The sequence below is a fragment of the Ascaphus truei genome, chromosome 4 (assembly GCF_040206685.1).
Source record: "Ascaphus truei isolate aAscTru1 chromosome 4, aAscTru1.hap1, whole genome shotgun sequence".
In the NCBI taxonomy this organism is placed as follows: Eukaryota; Metazoa; Chordata; class Amphibia; order Anura; family Ascaphidae; genus Ascaphus; species Ascaphus truei.
The window spans coordinates 37,256,112-37,279,426 of record NC_134486.1 but is presented as its reverse complement, the minus strand read 5'-3'; the positions used below and the strand labels follow the sequence as shown (position 1 = coordinate 37,279,426).

At 41.3% G+C, this 23,315-nt stretch overlaps 1 long non-coding RNA gene across 1 annotated transcript in view; it reads right to left on the bottom strand.

Moving 5' to 3' along the window:
• Positions 1–1,148: 1,148 nt before the first annotated feature.
• The window catches only part of LOC142491927 (uncharacterized), a 37,789-nt gene continuing 15,622 nt past the window's right edge, over positions 1,149–23,315 (bottom strand). Inside the window, exons 4-6 of the long non-coding RNA XR_012800592.1 lie at positions 8,342–8,451; positions 3,722–3,907; positions 1,149–1,774 (exon numbers count right to left, since the gene is read on the bottom strand). This is a non-coding gene — a long non-coding RNA (uncharacterized LOC142491927). The remainder of the gene's footprint in view (positions 1,775–3,721; positions 3,908–8,341; positions 8,452–23,315) is intronic.

Sequence of the window (23,315 nt, the reverse complement as noted above, 5' to 3'; positions counted from 1 at the left end):
CTTGAGTCTAGGCGCAAAGTTCATCTTCCTGTCTTGCCTTCAAATACCCGTCTATCTGAACAAGCTCCTCACCCCTACCACATGCAGCACTTATCATCTGAGATCTGACTCCAAAAGACTGTTCACATCCCGAGGTTCAACAAAATATCCAGGCCGCTCCTCCTCTTACCATGCACCCCACAACTGGAACAATCTACCGGAGACCCTCACAGCCTCCACCAGTCTACGTTCTTTCAAAACTAAAGCTGTCTCACATTTTAACACCTGGTCTGTAACTGTTACATACGTCTATAACATGTATTATCTTTAACTGTTCATGCAATGTCTTGTATATAATGTATACACTGTTCACTTAATGTAACTATGTATTTGTAACCGTGTATTCGTCACCATAACTCTATGCCGAGGACATACTTGAAAACGAGAGGTAACTCACAAGGTATTACTTCCTGGTAAAACATTGTATAAATAAATAAATACTGTATAATATCAGTGTAGACGTCTTCAACATTTTAGTCTAACCTTTTTGACTTTTAACACTTACAGTTCCGGCGGACTGGCACTTTGGGGCAAGTGATTGCTCCAAAAACATGACTGGTGCCCGGATACCAGAAAGGGAAGAGGAGGGGGTTATTTTCTGTTTAATCAGACTGGCTGCTCCATTGGATCAGGCAGACAGATCACCACATAGCAAACATGTGTACCTATAAAGTACCTGGTATGTCACAAGGGCTTCTGGCATGTCAGGGCCCATGATGGATCAGGTCCATCATAAGGGTACTGGAAGGATAATGCTTGGTTAATTTTTTTTAAATTATTTTGGAAGGGGGAAGGGGGAAGGGGGAGGGGGGAGGAGAGTACATTTTGCCTGATTCATTTACGTCAGTGAAAATGTTACACAAATCTAATACTAACAAACATGCAGTATCTTGTACAATGTGTACTGCTTTGACGAGATCTAGTTAGAAGTTCATAGAGTATTTAATTTAAGCAAAGAGATAAGATGATTACAAATCTGTAGTATTAATGCAGCATTTATATTTTTTTAACCAAATTAAGAAAGTATTTAATTAATTTACAAAAAGCATATATAGCTTACTTATACAGATTACTATGAGACTTGGGGCATATTTACTAAGCAGTGCTACTCCATAAGACACCTTGGCCCCTATTTTCTAAGTGGTTCTGTTCTAGAACATACTTTACGGTGGCATAAGACACCGTATAGACCATTCAAGTGAATATCAAATTCATCAAATATCTTCTGGCACCAGGAGTTGTCTTATGGACTAGAACTGCCTCGTAAATATGTGCCCAAAATACGAGAACAGTAAAGTGTCTTATGGCAAATTACTGCTTAATAAATATGGCCTGTGGTCCTTTCCATGAAATTGCTCCCCGGAAATGGGCTTACAAATGTCTTCGTAGCCTGATGCTTGAAAACAATATGGATGAAATATATAAAGCCATGTTTACAAAACCCCAGTGTTATAAACTTCTTTCTATCATCAACCCAGGCTTTGACTTGGTCCATCTTTTCCTGTAGATTAATGTCTCTGCCATAGTTGTACTCTGCGGAGGAGCATAAACTGTAGTTTAAACATGTGGCAGACAGTGAGACGTGAAACTGTACTTCACATCCGCAGCTCCAGATAAGTTTCATGTTGCTTTTTATGCTTCTTTTCTAGGAATCTAGGTCCTGAGTGCATTGCTACATTTTTTCTGACATCAGCCTCAGAATGTCCTTCATTTTCCTTGCAATGGTTTTGCCTTTCTGTCAACACAATAATGTTAACATTGAGTATTATCACTACTACTATTACTGCTAAATTGTAAATATCATACCAACCACCTTACCCATATATTAGGCAAATAATGTAAGCTTTTAACAGTGCAATGCATTTTCTTATACTCTAGTGCAGTACGGGTGTAGCAAGACGTTCTGACTTCGGAGACGTGGCTTTAAAACAAATCTTAAAGCCGAGGCTCTAGATATAGTGCTGCTGCGGTCACGCTGCAGGGGGATTGTGGTCCGGATCGGACCCCCCCCCCACAGCAATAATCCTCCAGCACCGAGGCAGCCATGGTTGTGGTCCCGCAGCTTGCCCAGATGCTGAAAACAGTAAGTCTTGCTACATGTGTACTTACTATTCTGTCAGAGGACCTGCAACACATTACATATGTACTACAGTACATGTTACATACCTGTCCATCTGCCAGTTTGAAATTAGTGTCCAATCTAATTCTGTAGTCAAGTCACATTCTATCTTCCTTGGTCTGAGTACCAAATTAATTAAACTTCTACCATTATATGTTTCATTATAATGCTATATAGTGTATCTATATAGAGTCTATTTGACTGAATTACCAGATAGTTAGTGAGATCAGGGTTGCTTGAGTCGAGGTGACCAAATAATGTACTACAGGTGCACCGACGAGTATTCTAAAACTTGCCTTAAACTTGCCTTGGAAAATCTGGAGCAATCACCAACAAGATCCAGGTACATGCTGGGTACATGCTGCAAACATTTCAGTGACATTTCTGCAGACAGACTAATGGCCCATCGGATTAACACAGCAGATGTCCCTGGCAGTCTCATTCAGTTTGAATGGGACTGCCAGGGACCCCTGCTGTTAATCCGATGGGCCATTAGTCTGTCTGCAGAAATGTTGCAACATGTACCCAGCATGTACCCAGCATGTACCTGGGTCTTGTTGGTGATTGCCCCAGATTTGTTTTAGAATACTCGTCGGCACTACAGTACATTCAGTAGTACTGCACATACTAATAGACAAACTCAGCAACTTCATTTGGAATTGTTGTACAAACAGCATTGCAGCTTTTAAACTGGCCGCATTGAAACACTGTGTAGGTAAAATCTCCAAAATGTATTAAAAAGCCTTTGTGTAAAAACTGAGGTAAAAATGTGGCTTTAAGTAAAGAAAGCATATTGATGTAGTGGGAATATTGCCTTGACAAGAATTGGGCTGGCCTCTGTTTACAGTACATTTTGCTTGCTATTTTGACAAACTGATGATGTCTGATGTCAAGAATTGTAGAAGCATTTTGCAAAATTAGTCTCATGGGAGTTGGTTGCCAAAAAGCTGACATACCTTTAACAAGGAACACGAGGCCAGAAAACCTTAACATACTCTGGGGTGAAAATTAGATTTAGCATTTTAGAGGCTTAAAGGATTTTCTTTGTTGCTGAACTCTGAGCAATTAGAGATGCATTGTGCAGAAGGATTTGGTGTGCTTCATCAGACTTGACAGAACACAGGAAAGCTGCTCAGACCATATGGATAATTGTACATGAAAAGGCTGTGTCATCATTTTTAATTCATTACTAAAGGACAATTCACCTAACATGCTGTTTAATTTAAACTTCTCAATAAACAAAAAGTTCACATAAGCATTACTCCTTTTTCCTTAGATCGATCAGAACTGCATATAATTCCTCATATTGTACATAGTTTGCCCACTAAATTATAGACGTACTGTAGTTGACCTTCTCCTTATATTACCTTGCCTGCTGTACCTTATCAGTACAACTGACATGTTCCTGTAAAAGGAAACCATTCGCTTTTGTGGAGCAGCTTGAATGAACTTTAAAATACATAAATACAAGCAGAATAAAAAAAGTTATATATATATATATACAGGTTTTTCCCTCACCCTCTGGGAGATTTCACTGTTTCTTGGTGTTGTTGTGCTGCTCACCTGCTAGGCTTACAGGATACTGAGTGTCCGCCGGTGGTAGTTGGGGACGATCACGACAGGCTTTAGGTTCTTCTCAGTTCTTTCCTTGGTGCAGTACCTCCATTCCCCGCAGACACAAGCAGAACTGGGTGCTGTCCCTGCAGGAAAACCCTCCGGTCTATCGGTGACTGCTAGGGATTGGGGACTCTAAACAGCAGAGAGGCAAGCAAAGAAGAAACTTTACTAAGAACAAAAAATCCCTTGCCACTAGTGGTACTTGTAACACCAGTTATACAGACCAATCAGACAGTCAGGAACACATTCCCACAGGGTCTTCTTTTTTAGGTCAAGGGAAACCCCCCTCTCCAAACCCACAATACAAGGCACAAAACCAGGCGGGGTGGACGGAAGCGCAAGATAACCACTAAGACAAACAGCATCCAGGGGCACGAACAAAAATAAGGTCTAGGTCAGGGTAGCGTAGTTTACAACATGTCTAGGTACACTTTGCAACCTGCTGAATTAAGCCTATTAAGCAAGGGTCTCTCCTTTGTCCACACTTTCAAACAAAATCCGTTTGAGTGGGAAGCTGACCTATACTGATTAAATCGCCAACTTAAGTTGATAGACTTTTTCAGCAGGACACCAGTTGCTGTGACCGACACTGAATCACAAGACAAAATGAACATGTTTAAACCGCGCAGCACTTTTGACCCCCAGACTCATAATCGCAGCATTCAAACACTCAAGCATTTAATTGAAACTGATACTAGAGAGAAATTGCGAGGCTATAAAACCAGCTATTCCAACCTCAGTAGAGAGGAACATAATGCACTTAAAACTCTCAGTGCCAACACCGAAATAATCATCAGATCAGCTGATAAGGGGGGTGTAGTAGTAATGCCCTATACCTATTATAAACAAGAAATTGAAAAACAGCTTTGAGTTATTACTCAATACAAACTTCTCTCCACAGACCCCACGATTGGCTACAAAAGAGAGATAGACAGCATAATTGACCATGGCTTAAGCAATAGATGGATCTCTGAAGAGACAAGTAAGTTTCTGAAATAATCTCATCCTATCATAAATCTACTACATCACCCCCTGGACCAGTTTCACTGAAGCACCAGGAACCGGAAGTGACATAGAACGCCGACCAGTTCAGCAAGTGACTGTCGCAGACACCAGAGGTTGCGGAATATCATGAACTGGTCTGTGCCCTTATTTTAATATTGTTTTGTGAAAACACATTCCTGATATTTTATATAAAACAGAACCTTGGAAAAAAGAAGTCCTTTGAATATTGTGATGACTTCACGGTGGTGAGGACGCTTAAAAGATTCCTTTACATGCCTGAGACAGGCACTGAAATGCATATCTCACCATCTACAGACACAAGCATTGTGTTGTGAACTTGCTTCACTATTGTGCTCTTTATCTTCTTTCTCTTTTCTTCCTATGAAACAGGGTGCGCTGATTACCTTGGACATCTATTGCTGCTGGGAATTGGGAACAATTCGACTCTTCACGCTGCACCACATCTACCTTATTCAAGTTTGGACTTTGATTTAGGAGAGCGCTTCTTTTTTTTGTTATATATATATATATATAGCAAATGGAAATATTACTGTATGCTCATTTGCATGTCCTAGACAGGTCTGCAACCCCGCATTTCACCATTATCACCCAGCATACAGCACTTCTACTGAAGCAAGGGATTCTGGGAAATGACATGCAAATGAGCCCACAGTGCCACCTTTTGCTTCAAAACTAGAATCCCTTGCTGCAGTGGAAGTGCTGGGTGCTGGGTGATAATGGTGAAAGGCGGTGTTGCAGACCTGTAAGACATGCAAATGAGTATACAGTAATATTTCCATTTGCTTTAACTAAATATATATATATATATATATATATATATATATATATATATATGTACAGACCTGCCTAAGACATGCAGATGAGCATACAGTTGTATTTGCATATATATATATATATATATATATATATATATATATATATATATATATATATATATATATATATATATATATATATATATAAATAAATATATATATATATATATATATATATGAGCAGGGAACTGGTTGAGTACCAGGACATGAGCTTTCCAATGCTCAGGTTGTGTTAACTGTAAGCATCTAATATCTGGCCCAGGATTTAATCAGATCAAACACAAGAGATGATACCAGCACTCCTAAATAGTGCAGGTGTGGTAGGTGCACTAGGAAAAGAGTATCTAGAGAGAAAGACTGAGAACCACTGCATCCAGATGGAGGCAGAGTGTCAGTAAGTCCCAAAATAAAATAGCACGCACTCTGAGACCAGCACAATAATGTTAGAATGTAGCTACAGCTACACTGATGTAATAGTTATAAAGTGATGAGCCAGATAATAGCTAATTATAACAAAAGGTACCCCAAAGAACATTGGTCAAGAAGTTAGTGGAATTAAAATAGAAATCTTTATTTGAAGCAAATCATATGAAATGAAGGGGGTAATAATAACACTAAGAATCAGCATCACTGCTGTAAGGTAGCACACGCGAGTAATCACTCTGATAGGTGTGCTAGAAACGGGACTGTGTGTGATGCATGGTCCTGCATTGACTCAGTTTAATGTGTACACTATGTATTGTAGACGGCTGCCTCAAAATGTGGGTTAATCTATAATGCCTGGTAAGATACTCTTGGTATTGGATGTAGTACGTGTGATGGCTACAATGTATCCTACAAAGATTTAAAGATACATGTAATAGACGGGAATCTGTGAGTTGGAGCAAAATGTAGCTTCACAGTTCTGCACAAGATATTCTTGAGCCTCAGTAGTGGAGTGAGTCTCGCAGTGTATATGGATGGACATTTCTGATATGCCGATATATGTCTGGGTACCGTGATAATAATGGTTTAGATAAATAGAAATTGGTAGTGTGATGCAGGGTAACTGAAAGCAGCAGTTGAGTGGTTCCCACAGTGTTATGCTGTACTATTGGCTACCATTAAGCTCATCCTGAATGCACGAAGTTCTAACTAATAACTAAAGCATGATATGTTTCCCACGGTGACTAAGAGACTAATGAGACCTCCTTGCTATGGATACTATGAAGTAGCTCTCTTATAGATGCTGTATTTCTATGGATTTCACTTGATAATGTGCCTACAAGCACAAAACGCGTAGGAGGGCTGTGCTCTTGCCGTTTTTTAATGCAGTTTCAATAAATTGATTTTTTTTATTTGCCACATGGCCTGGTTTTTGTTGCTGTGCACCATACAATATATTTTTTCAATTCTTGGACCTTGAACATGGTTGCATGCGTGAGGACCACAGGGGACTAAACAGTGAGTACACATGTATTAAGGAAAGCCCTAAGGAGAGGTGAATGGGTCAAATCTTCACCAAGGGATCAATATGTTCTTCATGTGCTATTGAATTTGAGTAACTATATCTCAATCATATTGGGTCCCCTGTGTGATCACCTCTGTATGGATTATTGACACTAAGGGTCACAGCTTTTGAGCTCCCAGAAAACCCTATTCATACCTATTTACCTATGAGACCTTGAACTATGAATCCCAATTTGGCTGTGTTCTTCAGTGACATATACTGTGTGTTACTTCTGCCTGTCACTATGTCTAATATTTCAGTGAAGCCAACAGCATGATGTGGCATAGTTCGTGATTTTTCATTTGCTTTATGGTCCTGTTATTGCATTTAACTCTATGTTCTCCCTGCGCTGTGTGCCCCTGTTTGCTTCTTGCTTATAAATATCTACAGCTCTTGCATATGAGCAATTCTCTGCTCTTTATCCCAGGTCCTGCTATTTAGGAGTCATCCCTCTGAATTAACATGTGAATCTGTATATGAACACCCTAGTTTATCACCTGAACCTACCTATACGATAGTATATTTCTTCTGCTTGAAATTCCTAAAAAGTAGGGATATTGTGTTATGAGTGAATAAAGAAAACACAGCGCCAACTTCTAAATGCAAACAGTAACTGAATATCCCACTGCTGGATTGTGGGGGGGGGGGGGTGATTCAAATCCTCCCAAAAAGTAATATATAAAGGAAAAAGGAATACCAGCGCGTGCGTTAAATATGTGCCTGTGACAGGGTGAATGAACGTCACCAGCCATATACCTGGCAAAGCTATGTTTAGGCTTGCAGTGCAGCAGTGACGAGGTTAAGTTTCAGTTGAGAAGGGCTGCTTAATTAGTCTGACCCCAACTGCATAATCAAGGTGTTTTAAAACTCCCAGGCTGTACACACATGCAGGCTAGCTGGTCAGGAGACAGGAATTAAATACTGAAGAGATTACTGCTATATGTGTGATAACTGTCTGTGTCCTGCATGCTGAAGAGAAGCTGCCTTGTTTTCTATGCTGAAGAGAAGCTATTTTGTTTTTTGCTGCTGATGAGAAGCTATTTTGTTTTGTGTGCTGTATGTTTTAAGGCTCAATAAATAAGCCTTATCAAGAGACCCCGCGTGTGTGGTTGCATGTACTCTGCAACAGTGCCCTAATGTGAAAAAAAACAAAAAACTGTGTTTAAACCTATAAAACACACAATTATCCTATATACAGTGCAACATATATCCAATCTCTGTGAAAAGTGCACTTACATAAACAAATGTCCAAGTGAAAATGTCCCGCAAAGTAAGTCCACTTTGGAGAAAGTATCCACAGGTTAACTTGATCCAGATGATAGGTGTGTCTCTTCACACTTGTTCCACTTTAAGAAAAGAAAAGAGAGAGGGACATGGCATAATAACGTTTATTTCTGGTAGGGCTACACGTTCTGCGGAATGATAACATTCTACATAATTGTGGGCTGCAGAGGTTTGAATGTGGCAATATTATTTTTGATGCGGGTTTTACATATAGTGTACATAAATGATAGAAAACACAAAAACAGGCGAAGAAGGCGTGCACTGCAACCCGGTAATAATAGCTGGGCAAATATCCATTAAAATATTCTTTATTATTATTATTATTTATTGTAGTAGAAACAAAAATCACATCACTCCAGGTAAAGTCTGACGCGCTTTGTACCGCGACGGTACTTTATCAAAGAGTGACTGAAGGTATACAGGGGGGATCCTTTTGTTGCGGCTTCCGAAGATTAATTAAATCTAAATGATTCCAGGTGAGTGAAAAACACACCTAAGGGCTCGTTCAGGGTGCCTGCTTTGGGATATGGAGGGCGCGCGTCCGCGAGAGCGCGCGTTACTTTGTAGGAGACGTCCGATCATCCCCTGCGGACAGCCCCAGCGTTCTGTCGTTCAGTGGGCATGTCTTTGACGTCACATGCTAATCCTCCCGGTCACAGACAGAGAGCAGGGATCAGTGTTGCAGTCTTGAAATCATTCTGTAGAATGATTTCATTGGCTGCCTGGGTCCCTGTGACGCTGCTGCAGTTCCAAAAAACGAAATTTTCGTTTACTGAAACTGTCGTCAGCGTCAACGCCTGGCTTCGGAGGCAGGGCAGTTGCTACCCTGACAACAAGTATTCAAATTGAATACTTTGTTTCTCACTGCAGCAAGCACGTCAGCACACCCTCCCTCCGAAGCCAGCACCCTGAACGAGGCCTTAAGCATAATGATTAGCCAGAAATATGGGAGGGAAGCCGCCGCTCCGTGATACCCCCTGATGCCTAATGTATACATACAAAAATAAACAGACATTTCTATAATGACATTGTAGCAGAGAAGGAGCGTGTATGTAGCAAAAAAAAAAAAGTAGGAGCAGACTTATTTGTGGAAGATATAATGATGTTAATTAATGCAGTGTATCTCTATAATAAATAATAACATCTAAGCAAAAACCTGAACCAAATATTAATGGCAAAAAAGACAAAATAAAGTGACATCGCGGTACAAAACGCGTCAGAGTTTACCTGGAGTTATGTGATTTTTGTCTCTACTAAAATAAATTGCTTTTAACAATATTTGTCCAGCTATTATTACTGGGTTGCAGTGCATGCCTTCTTTGCCTTTTTTATTCATTGGCTGGAGCACGCACTGAACAGCACTGGCTTTTGCTGCACCGCGGATGGACAAGGACACTTCTATCTGTCAGTTATTCTGCTTATCTTCCGTGCCTTGCAGGGCCAGTGTGTGACAGAAACGGTGAGTTTTCAGAGAGTATTTGAATGACTGAAAGCTGGGGGGGAATGGGGGTCTGGCAGGATGGGAGAAGTCTTGTAAGTGGGAGTGAGACGAGATAATAAGGCAGACAAAGAGGCAGATTTCATGAGCATAATGGTGGGGGTGTCTATGGATATATTTGGGGATGAAGGCTGAGAAGTAAGTGAGGGCAGCATTGTTGAGAGATTTGTAAGTCAGAACTAGGGTTTAAATTGAACTCTAGAGGATATGGGAAGACAGTGCAGGGATTTGTGTAGGTGCAGCAGAAGTGAAATGGTGGATGAGGTACAGTAGATGAGTTTGGCGGCAGCATTTTGGATGGATGGAAGTTGAGACAGGCAGACAAGGGGAATGCCAACAAGGAGAAGTTGCAGTAGTCAAGACAAGACGGGATAAGTGAGTGAATTAGAATTTTAGTTGCATCATGAGTTAGAAAAGGGGTATCCTAGCAATATTTAAGAGGTGGAGGCAGGAACTAGTGAGGGTTTGAATGTGAGGAATCAAAGAGAGGGCAGAGTCAAAGATAATCCATTGACAGAGGGTTTGGTGTTTCAATGAGAGTTCGGTATTATTGACAGTGAAGGAAAGCTTGGGTGTAGGGGTGAAAATGGAAGGGGAAAGATTATTAATTCTGTTTTGGACATGTTAAACTTCAGGTAATGGTGGGACATCCAGGAGGAGATTTTCAAGAGACAGTTGGTGACACGGGACAGAAGAGAAGGGAAGAGGTCTGGGGAGGAGAGGTAGCATAGTGATTAAACTGAAAGCGAAATGTTGGTGAACTAATACAAAGAGAAGAGCTATACAGTGATAAGAGCAGATGGCCAAGGACAGAGCTTTGTGGATCCCCGACAGAAAGAGGGAGTGAAGAGGAGGAGTCGCCATAAAAAGAAACAGTTACAGAGCGGTTGGATAGGTAGAATTTAAGCAAGAGAGGGTTGCGTCACAGAGGTCAATGGAGTGCAGGGTGTGCAAAAGAAGGGTGGTGATCAACAGTGCCAAAGGCAGCAGAGAAATAAAGGAGAATTCTTAAGAAGAAATTATCTTTAGACTTAACTATGGTGGTTAAAAACTTTTGTTAGTGGAGATTAGATAAAGATAAAAAATATTGAGATACTGTACAATAATTGAAAAATTAGATACATAATGTAACAGATGTTATGGGTCCCATTTATTTATGCAGTACATTGTCTTAGTCCTACTCTACATTGCGTAAGACACGTGGGTTATTTTGTAGGAACAGTTACCGCACATACATGGTTTATAGGAACGTGTGTGCTCACCAATTGTTGTTAATGCACTTGCCTGCTAATCTTTTTTAATTTGCATTATCTTTGTTAGCTTGTGTAACACCCTCCTCCTAGCGGTAGAATTTCTGATATTTAATAACCAGCTCCAGGGGCTGTTGGCACTGAAGCTTGTGAGTTAATGGTCAACATGGGTTCAAGATGAGCTGCAATAGTAAAGCACTACTCTAGGTACCAGGAACAATATAAAAGCAACAGACCTTATTAATAACAGTCCAAACAAAACATCTTCTCCAGTTAGGAAGACCTTGGGATCCCGCATAACAAGGACACAAATCTTGAGTTGTTAGGGTGGTGGTCCGAAAACGTCTTTACCAGAGGCTGGCTAAGCAACTCTTTCAGGGAGTAATAGGGATGGGTTATCTCTTCTTAACACAGATTCACAGCTCTGTCCATATTGTACTGTATATCCATTCACTCCTTGTCTCAGTACTCTCCTCCATTAGCTGAACTGGACTTCAAGGCAGGTAACTAGTTGCTCTATCCTTAATTCACATCAACATTATTTTTAATTAAATACAGAGGAATTTGATATTTATAGTCTCTTCAAAGATCCCTCCCCTCTTAAACTCATAATGGGCAGTTATGCCGAAGAAGTTAACCCCTTTATTACTAGAAGAGCTGCTACACACTCTTCCCAGTCTAATAAATGTTGTTCCACCAACAGGACACAATAATGAAATTGTTGATTGTAATAAATGTAAATGTCTCAACTTAGACATACAGTAGAAACACATTCAACAATATAAAGAGTTATCTACTGTGTTTAACTCTACTACTACTATACTAAATAGAACTCTCTCTTATCTTTTACTTTTACTCGCAAAAGTCCTATTTCAGGTTCTGGATTTTTTTTGCATTTTGGTGGAAATAAAAATCTTTGCAAAATCTCCCCCACCCCAAAAAAATGGGCCAATTTTGCATGATTCCAAACCTGGGCCATCACTACTCACATATTCTACATAGAAACACTTGGCCACCCTAACCTGCCCATTTTCCTATCTGCAGTAAAACCTCAGAACTTATTTGATCCCAGGCTTTGTCTCATATTTAGGATTTAGCCTTATGGCCAGGCTTCGACAAATGCACTCACCCACTTGCCTGGGGCGAGTGCATTATACCCGTTGTCGAGTGCTGCTGCTAGCGGCTCATTTCACGATGCCGGGACATGATCGAGCTGGTTACCTAGCAACATTGGACGCCGGAAGAGTAACTCAGCCGCAGACCAACAATCCATTGGAAAGAACTGCAATGACACGCTACGCCACGCACCGAACTGCTGTCACCGCAACACAGGCACAAACAGGCATGCCCAAGCACACTGAGGATGCCGGGATCAGAGGCATGCGAGAGATAGCCCTGGAGCTCGTGGTTGTGTCTGGGATGCCGGGAAGAAGCAGCAGCTGAGGAGCAGCGCTGTGTGGTCCAGTTGCCGTGACTGGAGGAAGTGCTGCACTTGTGCGGGTGTTTGCCTGGCGCTGCTGCTCGTCATGTTGATGCTGCTCCCCCCCGGCCTCCGTGCGCACCGTGGGCGAGGCAGATGGAGGGAGCCCCCCGGAGGAGGCAGAATTCCCTGGCACTTATGGCAGGTAAGAGCACCGGTCCACTTTCCCTCCATGCTGGTAATTCGAATAAGCATGCCAAACCAAAACGGCTTTGCATCGGCCTGGGCTCCGTACTTTATCGTTCTGCTGGGCACCTACTATGTAGCCTATTGACCCTATGGTGGTCCCGGTCATATGCTGCATAGTAAAGGTGCACAAATTGGCTTCTATACGCATTAAAAGTGAAGAATGCGCGACGCACCACCGGAACAAATAATAAATGAACTGGAGAGAGGGTAACTACAAAATTAGCTTTTAATAATTTTTCTGATCAACAGACCGGCAAAAAAACAGAGCCAACATGCTTTGTGCGTGTGCACTTTATCAAAGCTCTCCTTACTATACACATTAGACACCTACCCTAGCCAGCTCTGATTGCCAGCAAACAGCAGACACCAGTGGATACTGCTCCCTCATCAGTGCCACTATTTCTGAAGAAACTTTACTCGAGTTATGCTTTCTGGTCTGACTGCCCAGGGAGAGCTATTACCACATGGTACGCTGATTTTCTCCGCGGCTGAGCCGCTCTGATTGCCATCAAATGGCAGCTAATAGGAGGCATTTGGTTCCCCGATCTAACGACTGTTCCCTCTTAAAAATATTCTAGGGGCATGTTTCTGCTCAAGAATGTAGGGTAGCCGTGCATCAGCGCAGCATCTGCATATCAGCCGGTAACTGAGCGCAATACAGCAATTGTCGCTTCAGCTCTGCACCAATTTAGATAGCATTGACACTGCACTTCAGCACAGGATCCAAAACTCTGGTAACAATACATAATGAGATCACTCTATATAGCCAGCATACAAATTGGCACGGTGGTCACTATACAAAACTACTAGCACTAATACAGTGCTTTGCGTAATTATTTCATATTCCATGAATCCGCGCCAATTCAAGTCCTTTTCTCTAGCAGCCTGCGACGGATTATATATATCTTCCGCATGCAAGTGACCCACGCATATTCTTGCTACAACACTAAAAAAAAATCAGGAGAAGCTCTGGTTAAAATAAACAATTGAACTTCAGCTATTTATTTTTGCCTCAATTACGCTGAACCATGCAGTAGATCCTTGGTCTTTTTGTACTAGTACTTAAGTGTGTCAGTTAGCAACCTTAACCACCAAGACCAAACTAGCTACAGTACTACAGCATATTATTTATTTATTTATTTATAGAATGTTTTACCAGGAAGTAATACATTGAGAGTTACCTCTCGCTTTCAAGTGTGTCCTGGTGTATGTACTTAGTATTTTAAAGCACTTTGAAGCAAGTCTCTGGACACTTTTTTCTACTTACTCAACCTTAGTATCATCTATCACAATATATATAGCCCTACCAGTCTGTGTGGTTTCATACTACCCAGGCAAGCAGCCTTTTTAGGAACATATAATAACCGCATTATATTTTTATTTATTTATATTTTAAATTATGTATTTTGTCTCTGTTTTTTCCTGTGCACACTTTTTTTAATACAAACCAATAAAATTAAATTTTATATTATTTCATATTAATTCATCTCGAGTGCATCCGCAGGGCTTGCCCTTTTGTGCTTCAACTACTACTGGACGCTCCTGCGTGCACCTTGCTTGACCTTTTATCTTATTAAATTTAAGCTGAGCGGGTGCTCTCTTTTTGGTTTCCAATTCACTTACAGCTCTGAACAGGCATTGGCAACCTGGTTGCTTATTAGTACAATACCAGCAGGGAGCAAGTTAAAATTGCTACAGTTGTTACCTCCTTAAACCACAGATGAGAAGGTGGGAGTGAAAACCCTCAAGCAATGCTAAACCACAGCTAATGGCATTCTTGCACAGGGGACATAAAAACACTTAGACTTGGCCTCTTGTAATGGAGGCATGAGCTGGTGAAGTGCTGCACACGCGCCGCCTGGACGCAGTGCATGCGCGCCGGCCCATGCAGCGGGACCTTGGCCTTAGACTTGGCCTCTTGTAATGGAGGCATGAGCTGGTGACGTTTCTTTCATCCATGACTTAAAATACATGATATGTAAATAAAAAAAATGAATGTTGCTATTTGTTCTTCTTAGGAATTTATTCCATTTAAAAAAAAAAAATTGGGGGCGAGGCCAGGGGACGAGTAGCTTTTTTGCTCGGACGAGAAGTTTTTTTTGTCATTTATCAAGCCCTGCTTATGTCTATCCCAACATGTTTGAATTCCCTTACTGTATTTGCCCCTACCATGTCTGCTGGGTGGCTATTCCACAAATCTACCACCCTTTCTGTGAAGAAGTACTTCCCCATTTCCCCTTAGCCTGCCACCCTCAAGCTTCAGCGAGTAACCTCTTGTTCTAGCACTCCTGTTCTTTGGAATATGCTTCCCTCCTGTACTTTGTTGAATTCCTTTTTGTATTTGGTAGTTTCCATCCTATCCCCTCTCTCCCTTCTTTCCTCTAGGCTGTACATACAGTATTAAGGTCCTGTAGTCTTTCCTGCTAAGTCATATGCTGTAGATCATGAAAGCTTGAACCCATTTCTGACCATTAACTCAGCAGCTTCAGTGTCAAAATCTCCCTGTAGCTGGTTATTAAATATCAGAAATCCGGTTACATTTTAAGTCTTGAGCTAAGAGATTCCATAATTAATTTACATTGTAAGATATGGAGAGTTTGTTGGAGAAAGCGGTCAGGGGCACTGCTCAAGTGACTAGTTTAAAGCAATACTCAAATGTGAGGTTCTAAAATAGAACACAAGGATAAAGCATGGAATTCCAAAGTACAAGAAGTTATAAGTATGGGAGACTTGCTCTCAAATGCTCCATCATACACTGTACTTTGAGTCTATGTTTAAGTAAATTTGATGACTATGTGAAATATGTTTTTCTTTTCTAGTGTCCAACAACAAAGTGTACCACATGCCCAGTTGAATACCTGTGTATACCTGTGTAGGGCTGAAGGAGTGGCTCAGTGAGTAAATCAGCCTGGAGTCTGGTTCAAATCCTGGTGTTCAGCTCTTTGTCAAGTCAACTTGTCTCAAACATCAAAAACATAGATGGTAAATTCATCTGGGCAGGTACCGTGTCTGTAAAAGAAATCCTATGTTCTATGCACTGTATTATAATTGTGAAGCACTTTGAGTACCACTTTGAGTACCATTGGGAGAACAGTGCTATATGAAATAAAGTTACTAAAGTTATTTTATACCAGGTCTTTTTTTGACACAGTAAGAGCTCTTCACACAAATTCAATAAAAAGTGAAAGGAAAAAATATAAATAAAACAGAGGAACAAAGCATATGCTTAACATTACTTCCTATAGTAAAGGAATAAAGAGGAAAAAAGTACTCGGAAGGGGGAACTGTAAGAAGGGGGAACTGTAGGAAGAGGGCGCTGTGAGAAGGGGGACCTATGAGAAGGGGACGCTGTGAGAAGGGGGAGCTGTGAGAAGGGGGCGCTGTGAGGAGAAGGGGGAGCTGTGAGAAGGGGGCGCTGTGAGGAAGAGGGTGCTGTGAGGGCGCTTATTATCCATTTGACTTGAATTCTGCCTTTCATTGATAATGCTGTCAATGGTCTCTTTAGAGTTGATTTGCTTTGGTTCTGTGATTCCAGGTTCTGAAACAATGTTTTCATAATAGATGCCCTATTCCTTCAGAATTAAAGTTTCAGTCTTTGTAAGGAATATCACGGGGGAGGTGGACAGGTTGACATCTTCAGGGGCATCAAATAATTCTTCTGTGTCGCTGTCTGATGCTAGGAGCCGTGTTACAGTGACCCGAGGCCAGTTCCGGGGGGAGGTGTAAGAGTAAAAGAAAAATGTGTTGGCCAGGAGGTGAGTGGAGACAGACCCGAGGAGGGGATTCTGGGCAGAGAGGCCTCACAGGGTGCTCCTTCTTATTCTGGGCTGTGTTCAGGCCAGCAAGAAGGCTGTGGTCTCCAGCTGACAGGCCAAACTAAATTTACATAATTTGCTACAAAGAAAATGGAGTGTATCTTTGGCTCAATAGCCAACTTTGCCCTTGCGCAAGACTTCAGCATACCACTAGGCTACTAAAAACTAGCCTAGAAATTTACACTAGAGAGGTAGAATAATTCTCTTCATCAGATGCATTCCATACCTAATGGATACCTCTAATTTTTTAGAAGGGGGTACAAAAGCACAAGACAAACCCAGAGGGGCATCCATCCCACTATACCCACAACCAGGGCAAATTAGTAGTATTCAAGCTTTCATCCAGAGAATTGATGCCTGAGACTTTTGCAGCACTTAGCAAAGGTCTATACAAAAGTTTTGCTATTGGTCAAGTTTGATCAATTTAAATTTGAGGTGGAATACTTCAAAATGGAAAGAGTACTTAATTTAAAATATTTATTTTCCACACAAACACCTGCAGTATCCATGGACTCTCGAAACTCAGGGGGGTGGCCATTATGTCTTTGTTCCCACTTTGTTCCTCTGGTGAGAAAAAGCAGTAGCACTAGGAGGGTTGTTTTTCAAGTCAGTGGAAATGATTACCCATTCAGTTGCAAAACCCATAACAGAGCATGGTTAATATGGTGGTTAGACAGAAGTTCAGGTAAAGAGGTATTTGGTCCTTTGGCATTGGAACTTTCATCTACACATACCCATAATATGTTATGTCTACCAATAGACAGCAAAAGTCTTGTATTTTCACTGTCTGAATGCCAGTAGAAATCTTGTAAATGGTACAGTAGTTGGGCCATGGAAAGTGGCATTTAAAGTCTGCTTGTCTACCGTTACATTTTTCACCCCCATGTATTTGGAGGGCTAAAACATTCATACTGTTTATCAGATCAATCAAATGAACTACATTACTACTCTGCCAGGTAACTCATTTACTTCTGGACATGGCTACAAAGACTTTGTACTTAGGATCTGACATAGTCAATGCACCAAAAGTAGGTTAATGCTTCCCCCCCCTCCAAAAAAAAACAGGACAGGACAGAAATAAAGAAAATAATTACATATCAATATAGGCAAAATTAGATTAACAGATGTGAACTTTCAAAAATATTTTTACATTATTATATTTGTTCAGGACAGTACTTCAGATAGATTTTTTATTGTTTTCAAGTACAAGCATTTTTATTTCCTGAACTGCGCTATACAACAATCATGGTGGCCCAAGCAGTGAGATCACCTTTGGAACTGAAAGCATCACTTCTGAAACAAATTATCTGAGAGGCTGTAATAAGATAAATTCACAGTCTGACCAAGTGCAAATGATTAAAGATCAGATATCAACTAGAATGGTTCATCATCCCCAGATGAATACAAGCTAAGCGCAATTTCTTTTTATGTCTTAAACAGCCTACAGTATGCATGGGTAAAATATTTTTATATATGTCACGGGAGACCAGGTACTTTTTACACCACTTATATATTACCGGGATCATTCAGTAAAACAAAAAAACAAATTGCGTTTATTTTTGGTAAACCCACGTACAACAAGAAGAAATACACAAGGAGCAGTTAAAATTACACTTACTGGGGGTCTGGGGAAAAAAATCTAGGCTTTCCTAGGTGCAGGGCGCCCGCTTGGATGAGCTTACCCTGACTGGGATATACCCCCGATTCTCCTGGTCCTCTTTTCTGCTTCAATTCCTTGCCGCGACCGCTCCGTTAGAATCTGAGAACTTGGGCGCAAAACACGGGACTTGGTCTCTGCGAGGCAGACTTTCCAGGCTTCAAAACAAAGCCGGTTGCTCTGTTATTTCAAACAGAGCAACTTTGAAAAGTCCGCCCTAGCTTCATCGACTCAGATCATTGGTTGGCTTGGATGGACTGGCTCCCTCTCTTGGTCAGCACCTTACATACACTCCACAGGGCTATCCCCAGAACGGAGGGGGAAGGAGCAGCCAATAGGAGCATGAGAATTCCTCCCCGTCAGCCAATAGAAAGAGGGGCTCATCCCCGGCTGCTGTCAGAGGAGTAGGTACCCAGCAGGCTCGAAAAGCCGGGTGAGCGGGAAATAGGATTTTAGCCAAAGGGAGAGCAGACTCTATGGCTGCATCCTCCCTGGCTAACTGATTGCCACCTGCGGGGCTGTCTCCACCAAGTCTGGAAACTACAAAAGGTGTCCCCATGGGGTGCCCATTGTAGTCTGGACCTGGCCATTCGCCCTTCCCTCACCCACCAAATTTTTTCACACCTTTGGACATCCTCTCCCCTTTGAACTATGGACTCTATGCAGACTTGCTGGCACCTTAACTGGATGCCCGGGCAACCTGCATAGAGCCTTATAAGAAATGTATCAAACATAATAAAACATACTTTAATACATAGGGGACATTGGGGAGACTCGTGACTGTAAGGGACATAGGACTGGGATATCGGGGCTCGAAAAGCAGGAGTTTGGGGAACGCAGCACAGCCCCGGTATAATTCTACTCGCTTACCGGCAAATAGTGCCTGCACGCCGGGTAGAATGAAGGTACTACCGGTAGCTCCGAACCTCCTCCAAACAAAATAGTTACATTCTTACCGAAATATCCCACCTAAAACTTACACACAGCAAGTTTCATGAGTCTGGGGTAAAAGAAACATGGAAAGTGGAAAAGCAGGGACACTTTAAACTTTTACATGTACAGACGAGGCAACGAGTATTCTTAAACTTGCCTTAAACTAGCCAGTTTACATGCTGGGTACATGCTGCAACATTTCACACATTTTTGCAGAGGCTAATGGCCCATCGGATTAACACAGCAGGGGTTCCTGGCAGTCCCATTCAGTTTGAATGGGACTGCCAGGGACCACCGCTGTGAATCTACAGAAATGTGTGAAATATTGCAGCATGTACCCAGCATGTACCCAGAATGTACCTGGGTCTTTTTGAAGATTGCCCCAGGTTTGTGTTAGAATAATCGTCGCCACTACAGTACATATACCTGGCCCCTGGCTTATAGTGCTAGTTAGCTGCCAGGGAGCCAAGGTCAACCAGAGGGCTTAACCTGTATTATGAGGCCTTGTTACCCTTGCCCATCACATACATTCATTTACAGAATTAACCTCAAGAGCTGACACTTCAGCCCTTGACATATGGTTACAGGGGCAGCCAGCCGCATCTTGTCTTTATTCATGGAGGCTGGCTACATCCCTCTGTCACAATGTATATTTAAAATTATAAATGTAAGTTGATAGTGGGTAAGATATTGCATTTACGGATTATGCATAGAAATGTTATTTAAACATAACTAGATGTTATGTCAGCATACCACAGTCGAATCATAGAAAATAAAAGTTCATATCAGGGTAACGTGTCAGCAAAAACATGTACAGTACTGCTCTCTTGTGACTTCCACCCACATATGTTGTAAAAAAAAAAAAAACAGGTATCAAAACAGCCTGTTTATCTCAATTTAAGTAATCTGAGTAATATAATTAAATACATACATGACTGCCTTGGCCAATATATAAAAGCAGCCTGGTTTTGTGCTCTTGGAAAAAAATGCCGGCTTTGAATTTTTTTCAGTTTATAGGAAAACATCTTGAGCAGATATGCAGCGTAATCGTTAAATACCACACTGTAGATTTTTATATACTGACATGACTTTTCTGTAAAATCATATCTGTTCTAAAGACCCTGCTCTGTTAGTAACTAAAACATCTTTGAAGCATACCGAATTACAAACGCCTGCTTTGACTTTATTACCCTTCAGAATTTCAACTTCTTAAAGTGTACTGGGATTGAACCCATCCTGTTCTACAGCAAAGACAAGAAAATAGGATTTAAAGAGTATGAACAACTTCGTTTTTTGTCCCTTTATGTAAATTTTTGATGACTGAAGTTACATACTGTAGTTACATAGTAGATGAGGTTGAAAAAGACGTACTGTACAGTATGTACATCGAGTTTAACCTATGTTAAATTTAGACGACATATACATATCCTATATCCGAACCTAGAGTATTCTGATCCAGAGGAAGGCAAACATAAAAAACCGAGTGAAACATCATCCAATATTGTCTCATAAGGGGAAAAAAACAATTTCCTTCCTGACTCCAATAATGGTAATCAGATTACTCCCTTTGTCAACAGCCTTCCTTAATCAGTATATCCCTGTATACCTTTCCTTTCTAAAAAGATGTTCAACCTTTAAAAAAAACATATGTATTGTATCTACCATCACAGTCTCCATGGGTAATTAATACCTCATTTTACTGTTTTAAAGTGTATGCAGCACCTGGAGATATGGCAGCTACATTGGTGTACTCTGGTGCTGTTAGCTCACCTGCAGTCTTAAAGGAGGTCTGAGGGCTCTGCGGGTGGTGTATGGGAGCAGCAACAGGACAGGGTTTTCTTAGGGTGATGCAGCGCCTCCATCCCATGAGGATCCTGGCAGAGGCAGGATTGGTCCCCACAGGCACAAAACTCTCTCCATCAACACACAGAGACTCATGATGGTACAACTGGTCTTTATTCTGCCTCAATTTCCCTGGAGCATACCCCAGAAGCTTGATGCCCCAAGCATCCCTCCTCAGCTCCTTCACCCCCTGACAGGGCAAAGGGAATAACTCCCACTCAACTGAGGGAGGGAAGACACACACACAATTTATTTATTTATAAAATGTTTTACCAGGAAGTAATACATTGAGAGTTACCTCTCGTTTTCAAGTATGTCCTGGACATAGTTAGTATGACAAATAATACATGGTTAAAAATACAGTTACATAAATAAACAGGGTATACATTATATACAATACATTGCATGCACAGAGAGAAGATGTATATTATAGGCTTATGTAACAGCTACAGACCAGATTAAAATGTGAGACAGCCTTAGTTTTGAAAGAACTTAAACTGGTGGTGGATGTGAATCTCCGGTAGGTTGTTCCAGTTTTGGGGTGCATGGTAAGAGAAGAAGGAGCGGCCAGATACTTTGTTGAGCCTTGGGACCATGAACAGTCTTTTGGAGTCAGATCTCAGATGATAAGTGCTGCATGTGGTAGGGGTGAGGAGCTTGTTCAGATAGATGGGTAGCTTGCCCAGAAAGTATTTGAAGGCAAGACAGGAAAGGTGAACTTTGCACCTAGACTCGAGTGATGACCAATCTAGTTCTTTGAGCATTTCGCAGTGCAATTTGGTGGAGTGCCAGCTTTTATATCAAGGGGAGGGGCTTGTAACCCTGCCCCATAACAGGGCAGGTCCAGGTACTAACAGACATAACACCATCTGCATGTGACCCAATCAGTACCCTCCCCAGGTATGACACTCCAATCTGCCGGTAGACCTGTCTCTGGATTTGGCAACATTGTAACCATCCAGTAATAAGAAAAAAAAAAAAAGAGAGGCGCTAACATAAACTAATTATCTAACCTGAAAAAAATGTGTGTGGTGCTCTCAAGACAATACTTGAGCCAGATGAGTATATAACAGGAAGACAACCCTTGAATGAGTATATATATAATGTCTCTAGGAATGTAGCCCGGTAATGACAAACCCACAAACCATGTAGTAAGGAAATGTCAGTGACACCAGCAGGTGACCGGTAGATGAAACATCCTATGACTGTAATATAATAAGGGCAATATGGAACGAACTCACTTGGGAATCTTAATCCACCATCAGCAGCAAGTCCAGTTAGGTTCCAGTGTCCAGAGTTGAATGTGCATCCGTAGAAAGTACTCAGAATGTAGAACAGTGAAGAAAAACGAAGCACCAAGTCCAGCTGTAGAGTAGCAATAACACCAACAGGGATACGTACCAAAAATAAGCTGTTTAATAGGATCCAAACAAAGTAACAAACACACCTACGCGTTTCGGACCTCTACAGTCCTTGATAAAGGCCCGAAACGCGTAGGTGTGTTTGTTACAGCTTATTTTTTGTACGTATCCCTGTTGGTGTTATTGCTACTCTACAGCTGGACTTGGTGCTTCGTTTTTCTTTACTGTTCTACATTCTAATTATCTAACCTAGCTACATATAATATAAGTGATGCTGCATGGAAAAAGAACTATTCCCAGTTCAAGAATAGATCAAGTCTATAGATAAAGTTCTAAGAATAGATAAAGTAGTGTTTCTCACTACCCCTGACGAAAAAGGAACCGCATTCGAAACGCGTAGGGTTGCAGGAGGACCATTTTCAGTGTAACTCTCCAAACCGTAAATGACGTAGGACGCCGTCGGGAACGGCGGAGCAACATCGCGGTCACCGGGGAGCAGGAGAAACTTGCGGAGTGGCCTGAAACCTGTAGGTACTCTGTTTTATATGAGTGTTACTCCTTATTTATTTATTTATTTATAAAATATTTTACCAGGAAGTAATACATTGAGAGTTACCTCTCGTTTTCAAGTATGTCCTGGGCACAGAGTTAAGACAAATAATACATGGTTATAAATACAGTTACATAAATGAACAGGGTATACATAATATACAAGACATTGCATGCACAGTTAAAGAAAATATATATTATGGGCGAATGAAACAGTTACAGACCAGATTAAAATGTGAGAAAGCCTTAGATTTGAAAGAACTTAAACTGGTGGTGGATGTGAGAGTCTCTGGTAGGTTGTTCCAGTTTTGGGGTGCACGGTAAGAGAAGGAGGAACGGACGGATACTTTGT